At 47.0% G+C, this 11,992-nt stretch overlaps 1 long non-coding RNA gene across 1 annotated transcript; it reads left to right on the plus strand.

Moving 5' to 3' along the window:
- The first annotated feature begins 294 nt into the window (after positions 1-294).
- Positions 295-4,793, plus strand: LOC100975372 (uncharacterized). Its single transcript, XR_004668700.3, has 4 exons — positions 295-692; positions 1,823-1,912; positions 3,088-3,127; positions 4,551-4,793. It is a non-coding gene; the product is annotated as an uncharacterized LOC100975372 (long non-coding RNA).
- The last annotated feature ends 7,199 nt before the right edge of the window (positions 4,794-11,992 follow it).

Here is an 11,992-nt window from a genome sequence, read left to right on the forward strand (position 1 = left end):
CAGAAGCCCTCTGTGAACTTCAGGTCTGCCTTAGGAGGGACGCTTCCAGCGAGGGGGCGCGTGATGAAGTCTGCAGGCATTGCTGGGGCAAAACGCTAAGTGGCCGCTGGCCAGGGTAGAAGTTAAACCAGGAGATGGCTGTCAAATGCAGTTGTTAGGTGTGGCACATCTTTCTCAAGCTGCTGAGCTGAGCAGGAAAGAGAGACGTTTGTTTATGGATTTATCTCATCTATAAGACACTCTTATTAGATGAACTCTATATCAGTTCTATGTAGAACTCTGTACCAGTTCTGTAAGGCACTCTTTAATCTGAATCTTTTTATTTGCTCAAGAGAAAAACAAGTCTGACTTGCATCCCATTGAAGATTTAGATTGCACTGTTTACATCTTTCACCTGCGCAGCGGTAGCGTCCTCTACCGATGCTATCCTACGTTGATTTTTCCAGCAACCTGGGAAGCAACCTCATAGGTGGTTTGGGATGTCTTTTGGCTGTGCTTAAAAATTTCCAACAGATTTGCTGCACATCTTAGGATAAATATGTTTCCTGTGAATTGTGATGATTTCTTACAGTACATTTGCAAGCATGTGTATGCATCTGCAGGAAACATAGCCTGGCTCTGTGAAGGAATACTGCTGTGACCGCGAAACTGTTTCTGTGGAATTTTCTCCGGTGTGGTCATCCTGCCTTCAGGTCAGTGAATAGATGGTGTTTGGACAGCGTCTGGCACAGATACTTTAACCTTAAAGCTTAATGTATAACTGGTATTTTTTCCCCTTCTGTGTCAGCAGTTGGCAACGGGACACTGTAAATAAGGATTCTGGTTTGTAAATGGACGCCTGTTCCTCCAGGGGAGGGGAAGGCTGGAGTAAGCAGTTTTGAAATTCATGCTGCAAGTGATAAGATAATTTGAGTAACCTGTAAGACCTGTGGATTCACAGGTTTCAAAAACAGGAAAGTCTCTTGTTTGAAAACCCTCTAAAGCAACATGTGGGCTTAGAAAAGAAGCCGGCTTGTGGTTTGGTGATTGTACTTCCTTATTGATATAATGGCCGCTGACGCAAGGCCTCCTGGGATTGCAGCGCGGTGACCGCAGGCCTGACGGTTACCCTGACCGGGTTCTGAAACAGCCCGGGGCTTTCAGCACAGATGAGAAGTCTAAAAATTTCCCTTTTCATTTCCTCTCTTGTGTGACTTTGTCATTTTTTAAAAAACTGGTCACAGAAAAGGGAATTTTGCCCATGCTTTTAAGGAGTTTATCTCGACTGAGTAGCTTCCCCGCCACTCCTCTAAAATCCCTCCTCAAAAACCCCAAGTTAAAAAAAAAAAAGATCTATTCTTGTAGATTTTTTTGTGTGGGTCTATGTTTCATTCATCTGCTTTCAGGCTGGATTTATAACAAGCAGATCTTTTAAAACGGTATGATTTTAAAATAAAATTAAAAAAAAAAACACGCTGAGATCTTTCCATAGCTTTGGCTTCTGGGAGTTGAAAGCGCAGGTACGTGCTACATCTTCTGGAAACCTAACCCTCGCACGCCAAGTGGGAGGCTCTTTTGGTCAAATACTCCCAGGACTTATGCTTGAGTTCTGAAATAAGTGAAAGCAGATGCCATTCCTGTGCGACATAGCTAACTGACCGCAGCCCAGAAAGTTCTGTTGGCTAGCTGTGTGGGGGCTGTCTTAAGCCCTGAAAACATTCTGCATCAGAACTCAGCTTCAGAAAGGGGTTCCTGCTCTCCTGTCTGCCCTGGAGATAGTCACGCATGACAGCTTGTGGGCTGACTGTGCATTTAGGCAGCTGCTTTTCCTCTCTCCCTCCAGGAGGAAAATAGAGCAAAAAGGTAGAACTTACTTCCACACCCAAGTTTCTCCTGAAAGCACTGTGCCTGTTTTGTTTGCTACACATCTTAGGTATGTATGTTTGCATCTATGCATGCAGGCATGCATGAGTTATTTATGTGTGTTATTTGGTCCAGCCTTGAAGCTCCTTTTATTTTTCAGTGAATTGAAAGAAGGTAACCTTTGGATGTATATATTTTAGTGCTCCAGCAGATTACCAGTGAAACATGCTGACTCTCACCAAACCACCCCATGTTGCCAAATCTTCTGTCTTGGCCCTGATGATCTGCAACTTAAAACCAAGGTCCAGGTTGACTGCACAGCAGAGTTTACTGTTCACTCGCTCGCTCTCTCTCCTCTCTCTTTTTTTCTGTAAGCCCAATAAATCTGCCCTATCATGTCATTGAGGCCACAAGGAAATGTAATCCTGCCAAGTGTGGGAGTTAACAAAAACTGCCAAAGTCTTAAGGTTGCAGAGAGAGCAAGAACCACTTTCTGGGTTATGCATGTCTACTGTGTATGTGCAGGGGTGCCATGTGTATGTACCGCGTGTGTGTGTGGGTACTGTGTGTGTGCATGGATGCTATGTGGATTCACCATGCACTACCATGTGTGCATGAGCACCGTGTGTGTACACTGAGAGTGTATGTGGCTAGCAGGTGTGTGTACTCTGTGTACCTGAGCACTGTGCGTACCTGTGCACTGAGCCTATATATGGGCATGTGTTTATAGCATGTATGCATGTGTGCTATGTGTATATACCATGCACTTGCACACATATACTGTGTGTGCAGCACACCAGATGCCACAGATATGGTGGCGGGAGGGTCAATGACAGGGAACTTGGGGGAGGCAGGTGTGAGGCAGGCCTGCTTGGGAACAGGTAAATCACTTAAGGATGCAGTGCTTTTCATCTGCTTTGCTGCTCTTTTCCTCTTAAGCAGCATGCGCTGAGATTGCAGAAACCTGAAAGATAGGGAAAGTGTGTATCCCATCTCCCCTTCCTGCCTGACTCTCAAGTAAGTTTTCTTTAAGTATCTTTTTTCTTCAGCTTCAGGAAAAAGAGGACCTTAGAACTGAAGGAGCAAGATTCCAACATCACACTGTTTTTGTTAGCTGTGTGTGTGTGTTTCCTGTGTATCCAAAAGACAGAGGAGATGAAAAAGCAAAAGAAAAGAAACGAGGAATCAGATTGGAAAGAGTATGAGTTTGTACTTATGAAATAAAACTTTTATCTCTCTACACAGGACTGGGAGTCTGTCCCAATTTCCCGTCTCTAACCTCACTGTAAGTGCTGACCCACTTCTGGCTATTTTTATTTGTTTCTTTGAAAATGCTCACTGTGATTGGAGTTGAGTTGCCGACTCTGTTCTGTAGCCTCCCCACCACCTGAGTCCCAAAGGGCGGCCCTTCCCACCTCACGCCCAGTAATTATGGGTGAGCGCAGAGCCAAAGGATGGCAGGGCTTTGTTGGTGGTGCGACCAACGGGTGACCCCTTTCCTCGCAATCAGAGACTCAGGGACAAGCAGCTTGCACCTGCACGTGGAGCTTTGCACACGGCCTTTTGCCTGATTTTCCTCTTCGAGGCATGCCCCCTCCATGAAAGATGGGCACCTTCCCATGTTCCGGAATTCTTGGGGGTGCGCTGACTCCAGGCTCTCGCCCCAGCTTTGGGCCCAGGGCAGTGAGCATGTGTAGTTACTTATCTAGGATTGCAACCTGAGTCAACAGTGAAACCAGGAAGTGAACTCAGGGTCCGGCATTGTATGGAAAGTTGGGTGTATTTACTTTTCTCTTAAAGCAAACTTTGATGGACTCTTTAATAAGTTACCATGGAGGATATAGTTCTGGTGAGATTTGACTTGGCATCCAAATCTAAGGCACATATTGATAATGGAGGAGAGGAACAGGGAGTCTTTTACGTTTTTCCAGTTTTATCATTAACCCCAAGTTCAGAAATCTGTTTGCTTTTAAAAGTGTCAGTTTCCTCGTTTAGGAAGGTGACAGTTCTCTACTGATGATGAGGTTTTTTTTTTTTTTTTTTTTTTTGAGATGGAGTCTCGTTCTGTCACCCAGGCTGGAGTGTAATGGCACGATCTTGGCTCACTGCAACCTCTGCCTCCCGGGTTCAAGCGATTCTCCTGCCTCAGCCTCCCGAGTAGCTGGGATTACAGGCATCCACCACCATGCCTGGCTAATTTTTTGTATTTTTAGTAGAGACGGGGTTTCGCCATGTTGGCCAGGCTGGCCTTGAACTCCTGACCTCAGGTGATCCGCCTGCCTCGGCCTCCCAAAGTGTTGGGATTACAGACGTGAGCCACTGCGTCCAGCCTGATGAGGTATTTTGATGTCCTTTGTGGAAAGGCCTTATCACCCGGCTGGCACACAGCACTGTGGGAACCTCTGGTGGGGCTGTGTGAGGAATTAGAGTGACCTTGACTTCAGCCAGGCCATGTGGGTCTCGACTCTGTCACTTACAGTGTCACCTGGGGAATCCCTTCCCTTCTTTGGCCTCAGTGTCCTCCTCTGGGAAGTGAGGGTAAAAAGTCTCTCCCTTATAAGGTTGTTAGAGGGCTCGGCAAGGAGATGGATGTGAAGGGGCCTGGGGTGTGGAACATAGCATACACTTGGTGGGGCAAGCTATCAGGGTTATTTATTACTTAAATCATTTTAATTGTGGGTCATAAAATTTCTGTTTTCTCTTTCCAGAGGTTTCTCCAGGACGTCACCTGTATGAGGTACACAGTGTGATGACACACTCTGTGCTTTTCCTACTTGTGTCCACGTGAGTGTCTGGAGCTGCCCTTCAAGGAAAGCAATAGATGAATGATTCTGCCTTCCTGCTGAGAGGGATGTGGGTCCTGCGGATGGTCGGGGTGAAGCTTCCTCTCCTTTCTGCTGATGGCACTTCCTCATTAAATGCAGAGATCTGCAAAAAGGGAAAATAAAAACACAAGAAGAAAAATGAGGCATCAAAGACCCTCCTCTTATGCCCATGGGGATTTGGAGGACGGGTTATTTCTTTGCTTTCCCAAAGGGCCCAAGAAGAGCTTCCGGGGAGAGGGAGAGCACCCTTTTTGAGGATTCCCGACAAGCCTGTCTCCCGAGGGCTCCTGTAGGAGAGGCGGTAACTAGGGTGCAGATCATTTTCTGTGTTAAGGGCATCCAAGGAGAGAAGAGAGTGACCGCTTATGACTTGGGAGGCCCGTAAAGATGGGGTCCTGGATGAGCAGTAGCAAGGAGGGTACAGGGATGGGTGTGCCTTGGGGGCTGGCAGTGAGGACGGCATTGTCCCTAGAGAGTTTAAAGACAAGAATCAATCCAGCTCCAAGTGAGACTGCTTTTAAACCATTTTAATTGCCACACACCAGTAAGTTCAAGCAATATCAGTGATAAAATCTCCTTCCGTTGGGCAGCCAGTCCTTCTGCACCCTCCTGGTGTGTCCTGAGTGAGTGGGGTAGGGAGGAGCTAGTGTGGCCCGAAGACAAAGGAACCCGAGATATTTCTTTCCTCTTCCAAGCAAGAGAGGCTGGAGACAGCACATGAGTGTTCAGGGATCCTTGGGGGTCAAAAGAGTCACCTGAGAGAAAGGAAGAGAGGGGAACTGCCACAGCTCAATGAGGGGAACACCGCAGGCTCTGCCTCTCTTCCCCACCTGTCTGGGAGGAGGGTCTGGAGTGGAGTCCATGAGGGGCTGGGCGGGGCTGGGGCCCTACTTTGGAGGGAATATGGTAAGCAGACTGTACAGCCAAGCAGACAGTCCTGGAGGTTGAGGGCGTGACAAAGAACTGTAGCACATTCTGTGTGTACAGACACCTTTGCCTTCTGTCCTGACCTGCAGACAGGCGCTTCTCCTGCCCTGCCGTGCTTCTGCCATTTCTGGTGGAAATAGCTCAAAAGACTCCTGCTTATCCACAGAGCAGGGGCGTTTACCCATTACAACCCCCTGGTGAAGTGACACGGTTATGCCCATTTCACAGACGAGGAAATTGAGGCCCAGAAAGGGGCAGGAAACTTCCCCAGCTGGGAAGCGGTAGATCTGGGACTTGTTTGCCCCAGAGGCTGCCACCCTGGCACCTCACTGCCCTCAAAGGCTGACGGTGCCCCCAGCAGCTGTAACCATTTCTTTCGAGTGCTTTTCATTGTGTGGAAGATCATTTTGGGGGGTGCACAGAGCTCCCAGCTTATTGTGATTCAGCAAGACCCTGGCGTGTCACTTATGGGAGGTGGCCTTGCTGGGCATAGTGCCGGCCAGCCAGAGACCCTCAGTGAACAGGGGGCGTTTCCAGAGGGCCTGGTGTTTTCTGCATGGCAAGACTCCTACAGAGAGGCTGACCTGGTTTTCAGAGAGCAGTTTGCGTTTCCGGTGGCCCTGGGGGCACACGTTCCCATTGGATTCCTGCACTGGAAGTAAGCTTGTGGGGCCTGGCTGCCAGCAGTGCCTGCCTTGTACCAGGGCTTTTTTGGTATGGAAAACTTTAGAGAGGCGTCACCACCACCTCTTTTTTGCTCAGCATTTGCTCATCTCTCCCCACCTGCTTTTCAGGGCTCAAGCCTGGAAGAAGCCTTAGGACATGGGGGAAATGTCTAACGTGGAGTCCACCTGCTGAGCAGGACCGGGTGTGAAGGAAGAAGCCTTGTTCTGATTCCTCATGGCCCAGCCACCCCTCGCCTGAGCTGAGCCTGGCCACAGGGTCCGCCTGCAGGAAGGGCTGGCCCATGGCTTCACACCGGGCTCAGGCTGCGCTAAGAGCCCAGGGTGAGGACCTCCAAGCCCGGGAAGCCTCAGTTGGCCAAAGTGCTAGATGCATGTGGTCTGCTTTCATCCCTGCTTCCCTCAGAGCTTGCATTTTCCAAATTCAAGAGAGGCTCCACCTTCAAGAAGACCGGCCTGTCCCGGTTATTTATGTGTCCCTCTACCATATCTCCCTTTGTTCTGCAGAGCGGTACGCATAAAAAGCTCTTGGGGAAGGGGAGAAGTGTGGCTCAGTGACTTGCACAGGAAATTGGAAATTGAATCCCCAGGTCTACCCCCCACTCCTCTGACTCATGCTTAAACAAACCCAACACATGCCCTGACCTTTGCTCTCTCCCTCTATTGCAGGCCATACCTGCCAGCAGCCTGCTCTCCCGGCCATGCTGCGGTTCACAAAAGTCCAGCATTTGGCTAGCTTCCTGGGGGGATGAATCTTTCAGAGCCAAACTAATGCTATGCATGCAGCTTATGATTTTTTTTTTTTGTCTTCAACAAAGTGAATACTTACTTTTTTTTTTTTGCTCTTTAAATTGTCATCCATTATATTCATCAACACAGAGAGATGGAACATTTGGCAAAATTATTTTAAGTAGCACTCCAACCTGTGATCGTAATTTCAAATCAAGGAATTTGCTGAGCAGCTGTGGGGAAGAACAAAGGGCCTGAGAGTGATTTAGGGCCTGGGGGAGGGGAGGCGGTGGAGTTGAAGGCCCCAGCCGGTAGCAGAAACAGCTGGGGAGGTAGGTTGTGCACACCCCGTGGGGGAGCCGGCCTTCTCAGCCCTGCCATCCCATCCACACGTGCCTCATCAGAGAGTTTTCGTCTCCTGAACATACCACATGCAGCACTTTAAAATAGATAAACTAAGAGGATTCAGATTCAGTTTGATACCCTCGCTGAGAGCTTCGGCTCGGGAGTTGGACAGGCCTGGCCTTGAATCCTGGCTCTACCTGTCACCGGCCTCAGTTGCATCATCTGTAAAATGGGGCTAATGTAGCAATCACTTCGCAGATATTACTATGAGGTTGAGTGTTTATTTGACCGAGTCACTGGCATAGAACAAGTGTTCAAAATACTATTATTATCACCAATATGCAGAAATATTCAATATATACACTCGGTTTTTGCAACCAATTTATTCAATGAACATCTATTGAGCACCTGTTATGTGTTAGGTGCAGGGCTGGGTGTTGTATGGGTACAAACACATAAAGCATAGGAATTAATATGCTATTAGATAAACTAAAAAGACTTCTATTGACTTAAAAAGTAATAATGACTTCTAAGCATATTTGAGTAATTTACGAAAGAGCCTTTCTTTTTTTTATTTTTGAGATGGAGTCTTGCTCTGTCTCTCAGGCTGGAGTGTAATGGTGCTATCTCAGCTCACTGCAACCTCTGCCTCCCGGGTTCAAGCAATTCTTGTGCCTCAGCCTCCGGAGTAGCTGGGTTTATAGGTGCATGCCACCACGCCCAGCTAATTTCTGTGTTTTTAGTAGAAACGGGGTTTCACCATGTTGCTCAGGCTGATCTTGAACTCATGACCTCAGGTGATCCACCTGCCTCGGCCTCCCAAAGTGCTGGGATTACAGGTGTGAGCCATTGCACCCGGTCAAAAGAGCCTTTCTTAACAGATGGTCTATTAGAAGCAATTTGAAAAGAAAATATAGAGTTGAAAAAAATAAAAGGGAAGCTGCATTCTTTTTAATTGTTTTTGAACTTGTTGCTTTTCAACACAGCTATTATCTAAATTAACTTAATTTCTTAAAATAAGCCCTGCTTGATACCCGGGAACCTTCAATCAACTAATTTGCAGATAATCAGACCTATTTACAAATAGTCTGGTTTGTCTGAGTGACTTTCAGTGACACATGCATACTCAGAAAGGGTATCATTTGCCAGGGATTAGTCAGTTCTGCTGAATTACAGTCTTCAGAATGAGAAGTCATCTAGTTCAACCTTTCATCCTTTTAATAGAATTTCTGGTGGATAACAGCTGAGCTTCTGCTCCGACTCTGCTAGGAATGGAGAACTTACTACTTCAAAACGTAGATGCTGCCTGGGTCGAACAGCTCTAAATGTTCAAGATGGAATAATTAATAGGAAACTAATTGAAAAGAATTTGCATAGCACGTCTCAAGGACAAAAATCCCTTCTGTTGTTTTTTCCTTTTGTCTTGGTCTGCATCTCTGTCATTTGGTGGTGTTTGGACTGCCTGTCTGTCTTCCCTTTTTACTCCGAGAGGCGGCCTGCCCTCTGCCCCCTGCCCCCAGGGGAACAACAATGGCCCTGATCACAATTGGGTGGCCAAGCATATCATGCCGTAGAAGTTTGGAGCCAACACTCAGTTCCAGTTGCTCCTCTCCTTATTCTCTAGGGTGGCTCCACTAGGTTCTGCTTTCTCAGAAAACAGCAGTGAACTTTGTTCAGCCAAAACCCTATTTCCCAAGCTGATATTTGCTCACTGGCCTCCCCTCCTCCAGCTGCTCCCAACTGCTGACCACTTCTTGAGCGCACTGCTAGCTGCTTCTGCTGTTCCAGCACTTCCTGGAAGGCAGCTGCAAGCAGCCGAGGCAGATGGAGCCCAAGCCCTGTTGCTTGTGGTCTTGGCTTACTGAGCCTGAATCCACGACCGGATCATTAGAAAAGGGACGGTGTGTGTGCCTACCTTTGAAGCCAGTAGGCCAAAAGAAGGGTGAGCAGGACAGCGCCATAACATCTAGAGTTACTGTGTTTGGTTCACACTTCTGGTTTCCTGCAGAATTGCTAGAATTTTTAAAAAAAGGAAGCAGCAAGTTGAGAGCAACTAAAGTAAAAAGAGAAAAGTGATACAAAGGGAAAGGTTTATTTTTGGAGCTCTTAGATTCTGAAACTCCTTCTGACTCTTTTATCCTTTTACCTCTCCCTTTCTCCTCACTGGGCTCTTTGTCCTCATGGGGACTGTGCATCTCTGATCTCACTCTAGCTCTGGGTCCCTTAGGCTCTTCTGGTTTTCTGGCTCCTGGAGTGAGCCCTTTCAATGAGGCCCTCCCTCAATTTCCCATCCCTCTTGTTCTTCTGCCATCCAGACTCATCACAGCCCAAATCTGAGACCAGCTGGCTGCACCGCTGGCTACTCAGAGTGGCTGGAGACAGCCATGCCCTGGGGCGACTTGTTCCATGGTGATCTGACTGGTTCGCGCAGGGGTCTCGGACCTCACGGACCTCATCAGGAGCATCAATTGGGTTTTTTTTTGGCCGGGATGATATTTAAAACAATTTGATTTAGTTATGAGCATTTAAGAAATAGGAGGTCACCAGAAAATCCAGAGTTTTAGCTCGGCAAGCAGAGATGGAGAGCTGGTGGTACCCGGTCTTTACCCATTCTGGAAGGACCACTGGCTGGAGCTGAGAGGCAGTGGCTTCTCTGACATGGGGCATACACTCCATTTTGCTACCTTCTCTGCAACAACAGAGAGTGTCTTCCTGGACCCCAAACTGAGAATCAGATGCCTTTAATCAACGGGCTTGCTTCCTCCCACTCCCCAGACAACCTGATTCATGAGATGCCTACCTGTTCCCCGTGGGCATCTGAGTTTGCAGCCCATGCTCAGTAGAGTTTATTCGGCAATCCTTTTCCTGACCTATAGCAGACTCCTAGCCCACCACATTTCTAATGCAGCTGTTGCAAGTCTTGTCCAGACCTTTCAGACCCTTGATCTCTCCGGGAGATTGTGCCTCATACATTATTGAAAAGATTGAGGCCACACAACATGTGCTCTAATGCCTCAGCTTTCTGCCTTTCTGCTTCTAAGGTCTCTGTTCTCTCTCCATTCCTTCCTCCTTCCCTCCTTTCTGACTCTCTTTTTCTTTTTTTCATCACTTTTAAAACTTGTAAAATAGAATGTACCTACAGAAAAAGGAGGCCGAGGCAGGAGAATCACTTGAACCTGGGAGACAGAGGTTGCAGTGAGGCGAGATCACGTATTGCACTCCAGCCTGGGCAATAAGAGTGAAACTCTGTCTCAACAAAAAAGAAAAACAAAAAAGAACCAAAAAAAAACCCCCCCAAAAACGAAGATATACAGTTCAGTGATATATCACAAAGTCAACACCAGTGTCATTATCAGCCTGATCGAGAACTAGAACTCGGCCCTCCCTCACCCTGGACGTACTCTTCATTCCCCCGTCCACCTCTACCCTCCCTCCCTATCAGAGGCGACCGTTATCCTGACTTTTTATGTAAAGCATCTTTGATTATCTTTACCACCTAAATATATATATAAACAGATGTTTATAGCAGTTTTATTCATAACTGTAAAAACTTGAAAGCAACCAAGATGTCCTTTAGTAGGTGAATAGATAATAAACTGGGATACATTCAGGCAATACACCATTATTCAGTCCTCAAAAGAAATGAGCTATCAAGCCATGACATGATATGGAAGAACTTTAAATGCATATTACTAAGTGAAAGAAGACAGTCTGAAAAGACTATATGCTGTGTGATTCCAACTATATGTCATTCTGGAAAAGGCAAAACTGCAGAGGCAGTAAAAGGATCAGTAATTGGCCGGGCGCAGTGGCTTACATCTGTAATCCCAGCACTTGGGGAGGCCGAGGCGGGCGGATCATGAGGTCAGGAGATCCAGGCCATCCTGGCTAACACGGTGAAACTCCGTCTCTACTAAAAATTCAAAAAATTAGCTAGGCGTGGTGGCATGCGCCCGTAGTCCCAGTTACTCGGGAGGCTGAGGCAGGAGAATCGCTTGAACTCGAGAGGCAGAGGTTTCAGTGAGCCAAGATGGTGCCACTGCACTCCAGCCTGGGCAACAGAGCAAGACTCCGTCTCACACACACAAAAAAAGAATCAGTAATTGCCAGGGATTAGGGGGAGGGAGGGATCAAACAGTGCAGCACAGAGGGTTTTTAGCGCAGTGAACTACTCTGTATGATACTATCATGATGGGCACCTGTCATTATACATTTGTCAAAACTTGTAGAATGTACAAGACCAAGAGAGAACCCTAATGTGAACTATGGATCCTGGGCGATACCGATGTGCCAGTGTAGGCTCATGGATTGTAACAAACACACAGCCGAGGTGGGGGATGTTGACAGTGGGGAAGGCTGTGCTATGTGGGGGGCAGAGGGTATATGAGATATCTCTGTACCTTCTGTTCAATTTTGCTGTGAACCTAAAACTGCTCTAGAAAAATAAAATCTTAAAAAAAGGGAAAAAAGTCTCTTTAAATGCTAAGATTTAGTTTTTGGCTAAACTAAACTTTAGCATTTCAATGCTAAAGGCTGTTTTTTTTTTTAACTTTATATAAATGTAACTAAACAGTATGTATGCTTTCATGTGCCGCACTTTTTACTCAACATTATACTTGTGAAAATCATCCAGGTTGTCAT

The sequence above is a fragment of the Pan paniscus genome, chromosome 1, assembly GCF_029289425.2.
Source record: "Pan paniscus chromosome 1, NHGRI_mPanPan1-v2.0_pri, whole genome shotgun sequence".
Taxonomy (NCBI): Eukaryota; Metazoa; Chordata; class Mammalia; order Primates; family Hominidae; genus Pan; species Pan paniscus.